Raw genomic sequence first — 12,608 nt, forward strand, 5'->3', positions numbered from 1 at the left:
CTATGGGATGTTTAATATTTGTGCCTGTGATTATTGTTCATTACATTAAATAAAACATTTTCCAAACCATAAGTCATTCATTTTGGTACAGCAGTATACCTTTTAAGAAATGCCAGTTATTCTTCTGTTCTTTATTGCTGCACAATGTAGTTAAATTACTAAGATTTACACTTCTATGTTGGTAAAAATCCTTTTTTAATGTCACACTGTGATTAAATAGGAAGATGTAAACACTGAACTAAGGTAAGAATGGTATATTCTAGTGCTGCAAGTCATGTCCCCAGTGATGAAGGAAAATCTTCCACAGCAGGGCATACTGCCTTTAGTTGTGCATAGTGGTGGGCTACAACTCAATGATTACGGCTTATGATAATGATGAACTTTGATATTTATATTAATGATACACACAATATGCTATGATTTAGTTACTGTTTATATGATCCCCATATCAGATTGCTTTAGGGTTTTTTTCATAAACACTGGAAGGTATGAACAATAACCTCTCTCTAGTAGTCAAGGTCTACTATTTAGGGTTGCCAGCCTTAATGATGCAAGAGAACTGATAAAGATCAGATAAAGACCAGGACAAGGAGAAGGAAGAAGGTGGAGGCTGGCTGGCATGGTGAGGTAAAGTCAGAACCAGAAATGGGAAGTTAAGGCTAGCAGTAAGAGAGAATGCCCCCCCCCCCATGAGTCCTGGGTGTAAGCTGCACAGAGCTTTTATTCCAATCCCAGGTTGATTCAGTCCCTGCAATCTCCACTGAATGTGATTTCCATTTTGCTTTTGTTCAATGTAAATTTTCTCTCTGCAACAAGCATGACTGATCCAAATTTTCCTCGTGATATCCAAGAATGGTTTTAACCCTCAGTATTTGAAGAATCAGAATGAGAAAGCATGAGAAATCATGCAGATCACTAGAGCTCCATGGTAGAGAAGCCCTGATTGGCCAAGATTGCCAAGGTTGCCCAGGTGACAAGCTTGCTTTAAAGGGAAAGCCCCTAATTTCTCAGCAGAAGCCCTAACTTCTGTCGGTAGAAATTTGCGTCTTGGATTTTTTTCTCCCTCCTCTGCTGTCTCCAATCCTCTCTCTCCCCCCCACCCCCAAGAAAAGAAAAAAAGCGGCTCCGGCTGTACTTGACTCTTCTGCTGTCTCCAGTCCTCTCCCCCCCCCCAAGAAAACAAAGAAAGAAGCTCCCCTTCTGAGCCTCCCTAAGCATGTGCAGAACACTTTTCTGTTTCAATTGGGGTGGGGGGGGGGGGGGATAGAGGAAGACCTGAGTTCAAATAGATCTGGATTCAGCAGGATTGACAATGGAATAAACAAAGTAAGTGCAGATTCAGCCCTGGTGACCCTTCCTTTGCTGTAATTGTGAAGTTTTGTTGAGGAACATAACATTTAACATACATTTATAGAGAAGCAAACCAACAACTTGGAATTATGGAAAAAGTATATATTTAATAGAAAGAATTGTAGATGTGAATAACAATAAAGGATGCTGTTTTAATTATTCATAATAGTCTTCTGGGAGCTCATATTTGCCTTATTCATGCACTTTCTGCTTTCAGTAGAAAGTTTCCTGAATGTATGAATAAAATATTATTAAATGAGAGTTTGAACTTCAATATCTTGGATGTGCTGCTGGGTTTCATTTTTAGTTATAGTTTACTGATTATCTCATTGCGTTTACTGTAAAGTGCAATAGGAGTAGGGTTAAACACATCAGAGAACACGTAAACCTCCTTATTGAAGGGTAGTACATGGAGTATGAAAGTTATAAGTTTGGGAAAGAAAGTATGCTTTTGTACTCTTCATTGTTAGTTATAACAAAATTCATAGGAGGTTTGTCATTTATTCATAGGAGGAGGTTTGTCAATTACGTCTATGGTTCTAAGCATAGGAATGTTCTATTTACATTAGTGGAAGTAACTGTGCTTTAACATAGAATTGCCAAATCTTGAAATAGAATAATAAAACTAAAATGATCTGACTAATCAATAAGTGATGCCCATAGAAAGCATGCTGTTCAAAGTATATTGGTGGGCTCTGGGAGGTCTGTGGAGGGCCAGGAGAGGCTTGTCGGGGCAGCTAAGGGGAGTGCTGGTGGGGACTCTGCAGCTCTCCCTGTCGCCCTGAAAAGGATTGGGGAGGTCTGCGGAGTCCCTGGCTGTGCAAGAAGGCTTGCCTAGTCCCACGTGGCTCTGTCCGCCACCCTGAAAAAGCTTGAGGATGGCTTTGGAGGTCTTGGGGAGGCTTGTTGGGGCGGCCATGGGGAATGCTACCGGGGGCTCTGCAGCTCTCCCCACAGCCTTGAAAGGCTCAGTGAGGGCTGTGGAGTCCCTGCTGATGCTCCCTGCACACACCCCTCAAAGGCTTGGCCAGCCCTCCGTGGCTCTCCCCACTGCCCTGGAAAGGCTCAGGGAGAGCTGCGGAGGGCTGAGGGAGGATAGTCATGATGGCCATGGGGAGACCCCACCACCCTAAAAAGATTCAGGAAGGGACACAGAGTCCTCACCAGCACTCCCCGCCCCTGCCTCATCAAGGCTCAGCCAGAACTCTGCACCTCTCCCCCACTGCCCAGGAAAGGCTCAAGGAGAATTGTGGAAGGCTGTGGGAGGCTTTTCAGAGTGGCCACGAAGAACACCAGTGGGGGCTCTGTGGCTCTCACCATCGCCCTGAAAAGGCTTGGGGAGGGCCACGGAGTCCCCTCTGGCACTCTATGCCCCCCACCAAGGTTCAGCTAGCCCTCCGCAGCTCTTCCTGCTGCGGGAGTGCCATGGAGAGCTGGGGGAGGCTTCTCAGGGCGGACATGGAGAGCACTTATGGGGGCTCTGCACCTCTCCCTGCTGTCCTGGAAAGGCTTGGCAAGGGCTGCAGAGTCCCCACCGGTGCTCCCCGCCCCTGCCCTGCCATGGCTCAGCCAGCCCTTTGCAGCTCTCTCTGCTGTCATGGAAAGGCTTGGGGAGAGCCGCTGGGGGACACGTCTCAGTGTAGCCACTTGGAGCACTGGTGGGGGAGATGCCTGGTGCAGCCTCCCAAGGCTTCTGTCTTTGGGGAGGGAGGGAGGGTGGGGGGATGCCTGGCACGGCCTCCCAAGGCTTCTGTCTTTGGGGAGGGAGGGAGGGCGAGCAGGGCAGGTGGATGGTCCACTGTCTCCGGATAAGTCCACTGTCCAGAAATGAAGTACAGTCTGTTCTCACCCAGTCTCCGCCACCTACACCTTGCTTGAATATTAACAATATACAAGCTGTTACAGATAATAATGTATACACCGATCCTACATGATTAAAAATGATTAAAAAGGCAAAAAGGCAAATGCCATTTTGGGCTGTATCAACAGAAGCATCACATCAAAATCACAAGATGTCATAGTCCCATTGTATACGGCACTGGTCAGACCACACCTGGAGTACTGTGTGCAGTTCTGGAGGCCTCACTTCAAGAAGGACGTAGATAAAATTGAAAGGGTACAGAGGAGAGCGACGAAGATGATCTGGGGCCAAGGGACCAAACCCTATGAAGATAGGTTGAGGGACTTGGGAATGTTCAGCCTGGAGAAAAAGAGGTTGAGAGGGGACATGATAGCCCTCTTTAAGTATTTGAAAGGTTGTCACTTGGAGGAGGGCAGGATGCTGTTTCTGCTGGCTGCAGAGGAGAGGACACGCAGTAATGGGTTTAAACTTCAAGTACAACGACATAGGCTAGATATCAGGAAAAAGTTTTTCACAGTCAGAGTAGTTCAGCAGTGGAATAGGCTGCCTAAGGAGGTGGTGAGCTCCCCTTCACTGGAAGTCTTCAAGCAAAGGTTGGATACACACTTTTCTTGGATGCTTTAGGATGCTTAGGGCTAATCCTGCGTTGAGCAGGGGGTTGGACTAGATGGCCTGTATGGCCCCTTCCAACTCTATGATTCTATGATTCTATGATTACAATTTTCCTGCCACCAAGTAATGTGATTAATGCATTCTATTGAGTTATGATACATTAGCTCCAAACAATGCAGATCACAACTGTTTTATAAAGCAGGAAGACTTGAAAAGGATACAGAGCCATGTATGTGATTATGTAAACCAGCTATAGACTACACATACAAACATACATACACATAATGTGCAAAATTTTAAGCAATTATGTATTTGGAAAACAATTTAACACATGGGGAGCAGTTAGGCTAGACATGATGGCAGTCAATTGCAAAAAAATCCCAACACATGCAGAACATGTAACTCAGGTATGTTAGCCAAGTTATAGACTTATTCAAGTCATATATGTTCATTGTGGCTAAGGAACTAGAGAGCCAGTTTGGTGTAGTGGTTAGGAGTGCTGTCTTCTAATCTGGCATGCCAGGTTCGATTCTGCGCTCCCCCACATGCAACCAGCTGGGTGACCTTGGGCTCGCCACGGCACTGATAAAACTGTTCTGACCGGGCAGTGATATCAGGGCTCTCTCAGCCTCACCTACCACACAGGGTGTCTGTTGTGGGGAGAGGAAAGGGAAAGCGACTAAGCCACTTTGAGACTCCTTCGGGTAGAGAAAAGCAGCATATAAGAACCAACTCTTCTTCTTCTTTTAAATATCTTGAAAATGCTTTCAGTCAACAGAAAATAAATGCTAAAGCTAAGAGTTGACTTGTTAATGTGAGCCAGTGAATCTATGATAGGGCAGTCAAACACAACCAAAACAGCAATCTAGTCAGACTTGCTGAGGAGGATACAGACACAAAAAGAAAGATAAAACAAAGAGGAGAAACACAAAACATACAGAGACAGGCCCTTTTTCTTTCACTGTTGCCCACTAGGCAGGGCAGTGATTTGGGGAAGAAACTCTCTAATGTCTGGTGGGTTAGACCATGCTGATGATGGCTACTGTTGTCATCATCTATTCTGAGAATTTCCACACTGCTGTTGCTCTAATCTGATGATTGTGAGAAAGGCACAGTCCCAGTCTAATGCAGTCACAAGTGCTCTGCTGGCTACTTCTATCCCAGCTGCAGGCAGAATTATTAGGATAAAATCACAACCAAACTTTCAGCAACTGTCTCCTGTAAAATGCTACCAACCAAGATGAGCCCCTGCACAAAACCAGCCAATTTGGCAACCTTATTTTAGGGCCAGGATACCACTCTGTTCAAGTCCAAGTAAAATATCTGGTGAGTATTTCAGACAGGACCCTTAATCTGAAAGAGAAAGCTATTGTTCATTCTAAAGAGGCCTGTTTGTTTTAAGAGGGTGTCTGTGGCTGCAGCAAATGAAATGTCAGTTCTGATTCTCAATTTCTCCCTGAATTATTTTTTTATCTTGGCTTGTCATTGAAGCCTTGAGCAAAAGTTGACTGCACGCTTACATACTTTAAAGGAAATGATAATGATGTACAGCAAGCTTGTAGTGAATCCAGATTTTGAAGAAGTGAATGTTTTAGCCTGTACATATTTCTTATATAGTTTTTCTAGCTTAGATCATGGAAAGGATTGTGTAATAATCATGGAGAGAGTTGTGTAATATGTTTACAAATTGGCTATTCCAATCACTATGGAGTGATGTATTTTTGATGATTCAGTCTACTCATGATTCAGCCTTAAAAATACACATGAATCCTTGTGAGATATCTAGATAAAAGAGAGTCACTTAGCAGAAGAAAGGGGGAAGTAGTAAATTGGTACATGAGCAGCTTATTGATGCATTTAAAACCTTTTAACCTATTTGCTCATTTCCTTCCCTCTGAAATAGATGGCACAATATGTATTGTCAGCAACTCATTTCTCCTGCAAGATCAAGCTAGAGTTAAATAAATATTTCACCTCTGCTGATCTTGAGCACAATTCTTTTTTTAGGCTGTGGTTCTGCATTATGGATGAGCAGACAATCTGCAGTACAGACTCTTTATAGCTTTCATGAATTTAGTGTTTTACCTCTAGCTGATATTAGACATAAATGAAATGGGATAGTAAAGGACCCTGTACATATGAAAACATCATAGCTGACATGCATAATTAGTGACCTACCGGGCCAATTACAGCCCGTTAAATATGGATTGTGAGTTGTCAAACATGAACTATTCCCCTTATTTTGCTGTCCTCTCCATGAAGTGAACATGAGGTTCATCAAGCCTCTAATAAACATGGCTAAGATGTTGTATTTGTCTTGATTTATTCTGTAGAAATGGTACATTTGGATTTAACTACATTTCATATAGGAAAGAATTTTTACTGGTTATTGCATTGAATGACATGGTGTAGATCTTCAAAATGATGGGGAAAATCTATACTTCTTCTAAAGTAGGCATTCTTAACCTTTCATGAAACCTTGGGGGTTTTTTTGACAACTCTGAATGGGCTTCCCTAATGTGTGTGGGTTAATTAAGTTTTAATATATTTTTAAAAATTTGTTAAACATTTATCGGGTGGTATGACCATATTGACATCCTCCCCCCCAAATGGCCTATGATGGGCCTGAAGGGGGTGGGAAGGGAAAGAGCCCCAGCTACGTGTGTGTATACAGCTATGCCTGAAAAATGTCTCAGAGGTTCCTCAATCGTGAAAAAGTTGAGAGAGGCTGCTCTAAAGCACGAGCAGTTGGAAGATGTTTTGTGCTGGCCAAAGTCAATTTTTAATGTGAATTCTGACCTGAATCAGATGTGGTTTTATCTGCTATGTCCTATCCTTTCTCCCAGTTGCAGTCTTCTCAAGCTGTCTTGTACCTAACAGTTGCCAGCCAAGTTTTCATTCTGTATGACCAAAAGGTCTCAACCAAGTAGTTACAACAAATCATTTGGCTAGGTATTTATAACATGAAGTTGGGAACTCAGTACTTATTTTAACATTTTTAATGCATGTGCTTGTTTATAGAAAACTCATTAATCTGTCTCATAGGTATATCCTTGGACAATATAGTTCAGTGTTGTCAATAGTCCTTAGTGGTAGCTCTCCACAGTCTTAGCATTTTACTTAATCTAAAAGAGAAAATATTTAATTGCTCTTTTTTTTTGTTTTGGTTTTGTCCTGCCTTTTAGTAAAACAAATCAAGATTTGAAGACTAGCAAGACAGTTGTGGCTTTCTAGTGAAAACGAGAGTGGCAACTGAGAGGGCATTTGCTTCTTAAAGCTACAGGTGTTGCTTCTATTTTGAGTTTTTAAAATCCGTGTATTTCTTCAAAGAGTTCAGATTTTACTTCAAACCTTGGGCTTTTTTTAAGTTTGTAGAAAGATTGGCCTTGTTGGTTGGATTTAAGTGTCCACAGATTTGGCCATGTTGAGAATTAGATATACCAACAAGCAAGAAACCTACAAGGACTGCTGGGAGCATCTCATTTTCTCCTTCCACAAAATTCTTATTTCCCTCTCCTTAAAGCCCCCAGTCTCACCTCTTTTCCAGCTTCTTTCTCTTCTTCCAACCCAACCACAACATACATCTTATCTGCATCCCCATCTTCAACAATGTGCACCTTTCCCATCTTCAGCAGATTTGGCCATGTTAAGAATTGAATACATTGATGATTGGTGCTCTGTTTTTTCTCTTGTGAAAATTAGAAGCAATTCAGATGAATGTTTAAATGCCTGTGACCTAATTCAGAAGTATTATTAGTCATTATTAAATTTAACAGTTGCATGTGGACTCTTGGGGAAATTAGAATCTGTCATACCATCATGGCACAATCATTCAGCTTCATGGATTATGCATATGGCTTTAAAAAATAGCTGTCTGTTCTTCAAAACATGTTGGCATAACTGTCCACGGTGCTGCTATAACACCATGATTTGTGATACTTCACTGTTGTACTGAAATTCATATGGTCAATGGCAAGCATTCATTTTCAATACAGAAAGGTTTTGAGATTAAAGACATGCTAAAACAACACGATAATAACACTGCAAACCTCCCTTAATAATAATTCTGGTACACTTTAACAAAATATGTCTGGGCTCAGGGAGTTTGCACAGACATGCTTGCTTACCAGACGTAGGCCATGCTTGCTCTAGTGAGATGTCAATTCCAAGGAAGAGTATTCTAGCTGTCACAGAATAGTGTAAGTAATTGTACAGAGGGCCTGATAAGTGATCTTTTCCTCACTTCTCAAACAAATGAATCTTTGGACTCTGGCTATTTGCTATTCTTCTCAGCCCACCTGGAATTATTCTCATTTTAATTTCTTCCCTGATGAAGTTATGTATTCCAGCCAATAAAATCAGAGTCCAGTAGCACCTTTAAGACCAACAAAGATTTATTCAAGGCGTGAGCTTTCGAGTGCAAGCACTGCTCCTCAGACTAAATGAACAACCATCATAACTGTAGAGATATAAACAAAAGCAAATTTTGGCAAATTAGTAAACTGTGTCATAATATCCAAATTACATAAGGTTAGCATGCATAGTGAGATAATAAAACTTTATCCTTGTTGAGTCCAGGGTATGTAAGTATTGAAACTTGCATTTCTGCAATCTTACTTTCTAGCCTGTTCTTGAAGTTCTTTTGCAATAAAACAGCTACTTTCAGGTCCTTTATTGAATGTCCTGGAAGGTTGAAGTGTTCCCTTTCAGGTTTTTCAATTTTGTGGCTTTTGATGTCATATTTGTGTCCATTAATTCTTTGGTGGAGGGTTTGACCTGTTTGTTCTATGTAGAGAACAGAGGGACATTGTTGGCACTTGATGGCATATACTGAGTTTGAAGATGAGCAGGTGTATAAGCCTTTGATGGTATAGGTGATGTTTTTAGGTCCAGTAATTGTGACATTGGAGTGTATATGGCTGCACAGTTGGCATCTGGGTTTGTGGCAAGCTCTAGTACTAGTGTCCACGTTCCCATTCGATGCTGCATTGTTGTGGGTGAGGAGTTGTTTGAAATTGGGAGGCTGTCTGTATGAAAGAAATGGTTTACCCCCCAGTGCTTGGGAACGAAAACTGTCATTATCCAGTAGGGGTTGTAAGTCACTGATGATGTGTCATACTGTCTTGAGCTGAGAGCTATATGTAACCACTAGTGCTGTTCTCTTGTTTGCTCTTTGGGGTCTGTCTTCTAACAGGTTTTCTCTTGGTATCCTTCTGGCTTTGTTAATCTGTTCCTTGACATCATTGGCTGGGTATTTTAGTTCCAAAAAGGTTTGTTGTAGGTCATTTACATGGGAATCTCTGTCCGTGGGATTGGAGCAGATGCGGTTATAATATAGGGCCTGGCTGTATACAATGGATTGTTTGGTATGTTCAGGATGGTAGCTGGAGGCATGCAGGTACGTTTGCCGGTCAGTAGGCTTCCGGTATAAGGTAGTCTCTAGGCATCCATTGTTTATTCTTACAGTAGTGTCCAGAAAATGTATTTCTTGCGTAGATTGCTTCATTGTCAGGTTGTTAGTGGGGTGAAAGTCATTGTATGCCTGTTGGAAAGTATCCATGGTTTCTTTAACATGTGTCCAGACAATAAAAATGTCATCAATGAATCACAGGTAAAGGAGACGTGTGAGTGGTGAGTATTCAGGAAGCGTTGCTGCCATGAAGATATTTGCCTATTGAGGTGCCATGCAGGTGCCCATGGCTGTGCCATTGATCTGAAGGAACAAGTCATCACCAAATCTGAAGTGGTTATGGGTGAGAACAAATTGGCACAGTTTGGTGGCTGGGTCAGCTATGGCATTGGTCCCCAACCTGCGGGCCACGGCCCGGTGCCGGGCCGCGGCTCCCTCTCCCCGCCCCCCCCGCAGTAAAAAACTTCCCAGGCTGCAAGCTTGCGGCCCGGGAAGCTTCTTACTGCGGGAGGGCGGGGAGAGGGAATCAGGGTTGGCCGCGCCCGTGCAGGCGCCGGCAATGCGCGGGCGCGGCCAATGCGTGGGCGTGGCCCGCGCGGGCCGCGAGCCGCGCCCAGATGCCCTGCTGGTCCCCAACCTCAGAAAGGTTGGGGACCACTGAGCTATGGTATTGTTAGAAATTGTATTCCTAATGGCTTGTAATCCTTCTTTGTTTGGGATGTTGGTATATAAGGGACTCCATGGTGGCTAAAATGGTGTTCTCTGGAAGGTTGTTCAAAGATTGTATTTTCCTCAGGAAGTCTGTGGTGTCTCGAACATAACTAGGAGCCTTGATGGCATAGGACCTTAGAACAGAGTCCATATAGCCAGATACCCCCGTGGTAATAGTGTTTATGGCTGACACAATTGGGCATCCTGGGTTGCCAGGTTTGTGGAATTTGGTTAGAAGATAAAAGGAATCTGGACGTGGTTCCTTTGGTGTGTCTGAAAGGATTTCTTCCTGAATGCATGAGGGTAATTCCTTGATAATCTTGTGTAGTTCTTTTTTGTATTCCTGTGTGGGGTCTGCGTCCAGTTGTTTGTAAAAGTGGTATTGGAGAGCTGTCTTTGAGCCTCCTGGATATAGTCTGATCTATTCATGATGACAACAGCTCCTCCTTTGTCAGCTTTCACAGTGGTATGGAGACAGATGGGGCTGGCAGTAAATAGTAGGTTGTGAGTTGTGGATCACTGGCTTTGATCGTTTTATTTCTGATATGTCTTTGTGAACTACAAATGGGTTCGAGGGGTCTGATTGGCTGATTTGGCAGGGAATTATCATGTGGCTGCGTGTGGATGCTGTGACACAGTTTACAAATGTAAGAGGATTAACTTTTGCTTATATATTCCTACTGTTATGATGGTCAGTTCTTAGTCTGACGAAGACTGCTTGCACACGAAAGCTCACACCTTGAATAAATCTTCGTTGGTCTCTGGACTCTGGATTTTATTGTGCTACTTCAGACCAACACAGCTACTCATTTGAATGTATTCCAGACAGTTTTCCACCCATGTAACCAGACTGCCAGATTCATTTTAGCAAAGTGGCTCCAGCAGGGACTCAGCTAGGTGTAAACTGCACGGAGCTTTTATTGCAACCCCAGGTCGATTCAGTCTCTGCCCTCTACACAGAATGCAATTTCTGTTTGGATTTGGGGCAATTTAAAATTTCCTTCTGCAGCAAGATCCGGACTGACCCTACCTTTATTGTGTGATATCTTGGAGTGCTTTTAATGCTCAATATATTTTAAAATCACATTGTTTTGAATCTGGACTCTCCTCCGTGGTAGAGGACCCGTGATTGGCTACAGGTGGTCATGTGACAAGCCTGCCTTAAAGGAGAAGCCTCTAATTTCTCTCAACTTCTGTCAGCCTTGGATTTTTTTTTGTGCCTTCTTCGTCCCCCCCCCCACCTTCAAGAAAAGAAAGGATTTTTTCCTCCCTCCTCTGACTTCTTTTATCCTCTCCCCCCTTCAAGAAAACAAAGAGTCTCCATTTGCCTCCCCCCCTCTTCTGAGCCTCCCTAACCACGTGCAGAACACTTTCCTGTTTCAATGGGGAAGGGGGGGGGAGAGGAAGACCCGAGTTCAAAGCAATCTGAATTCAACAGGATTGACAATGGAATAAACAAAGTAAGTGCAGAGTCTGCCCTAGTCTCCTTTCTGCCTTGTGTCTCTCTTCCCACCAGCCCTGGTCCTTTAACCCTTTCAGTGCTGCAGAGGAAGGGATAATGTCTCCTCCTCAAAAGCAGTTGTGCCCAGAGCCCGACTGGATGGACTTCAGCAGGAATGTCCCCAGTGACGACATATGGAGCTCCATGAAGATGTTCTGGAGTAAGTTGTCATGGCTTCTTCACCCTCTGTTACCCTTCTGGGTGCAGGAAGGCCTCTCTTGGCACCCTGCCCAGGTGTGGGGGGTGGAGTTAAAGTGGGAGCAAATGTCTCTCCCTAGCATGAGAGGCACTCACTGGCTGCTGTGCGGGGAAGGTGGTGGGGAAGATGGACTCTTTAACATTCTAAAGCTTCCTTGGGTGTGGGGCTCTTTCTTGGAGGGCTTGTTTAGTACATTATCAGGGTACATATTCATGATTTTATGGGTTATATAAACTGCCCTGGGCCCATGAAGGAAAGAAGGTGTATAAATTTAACAAATGAAGGAATGTCTGTTTCCATATGTCCCTGTGCTTCAACTAAGCAGTGGATATCTCATCAATAGGGGTAGCCTTTCATTGTTGCTCTAACTCTTTGTAATGGTTTTGCTGTGTGAGGAGACCTCCCCCCCTTGGTCATTGTCAGACGGTACTTCAAGGCCTGCTTGTTTGCCAGGAGTTTCGAGTGGTTTTTAGCAGCACTTATCTCTCAAAAGGGGCAGGGAGTCTTGCTATATTATCTCTAGAACCAAAAGAAAATTTCAGCAAATACAATATAATCATATAAAAGGAAAGTAAATATTTGAACCCATTATTTTTTAACAAAAATAAGCAGGTGACAAACAAGGAGCCTCTTTTAAGGATGAGTTTTCAATATTGACTCACATATTTATAGGTTTTCAAAATGATCTGTCCCACTTTATAGAACACTCATTTGTGGATAACTAATTATTATCTTATAATTTCGGGCCATACACAGTTATTTATACTAACATTTTCTAAGAACATGTAAATGTTAATATATCCTTGCTACTTTTATTCATAATATAGAATATCAAAAATAGTTATTACAGTCTTATCATACATATCTGTTGGGCCCGAATTAATATATCTCTGAATTAAATCTTCACTTCTGTATTTAGTTAGACATTCTTGCCATTCTCAGATTTTTTTCACATAGGTGCTGA

The 12,608-nt window shown here is 42.9% G+C and overlaps 1 protein-coding gene across 11 annotated transcripts in view; it reads left to right on the plus strand.

The window, feature by feature from the left end:
* SYNE1 (spectrin repeat containing nuclear envelope protein 1) overlaps window positions 1-12,608 on the plus strand; it is a 493,810-nt gene that overhangs the window by 11,055 nt on the left and 470,147 nt on the right. The window lies entirely within an intron of this gene.

Source organism: Paroedura picta, chromosome 1, assembly GCF_049243985.1.
Source record: "Paroedura picta isolate Pp20150507F chromosome 1, Ppicta_v3.0, whole genome shotgun sequence".
Taxonomy (NCBI): Eukaryota; Metazoa; Chordata; class Lepidosauria; order Squamata; family Gekkonidae; genus Paroedura; species Paroedura picta.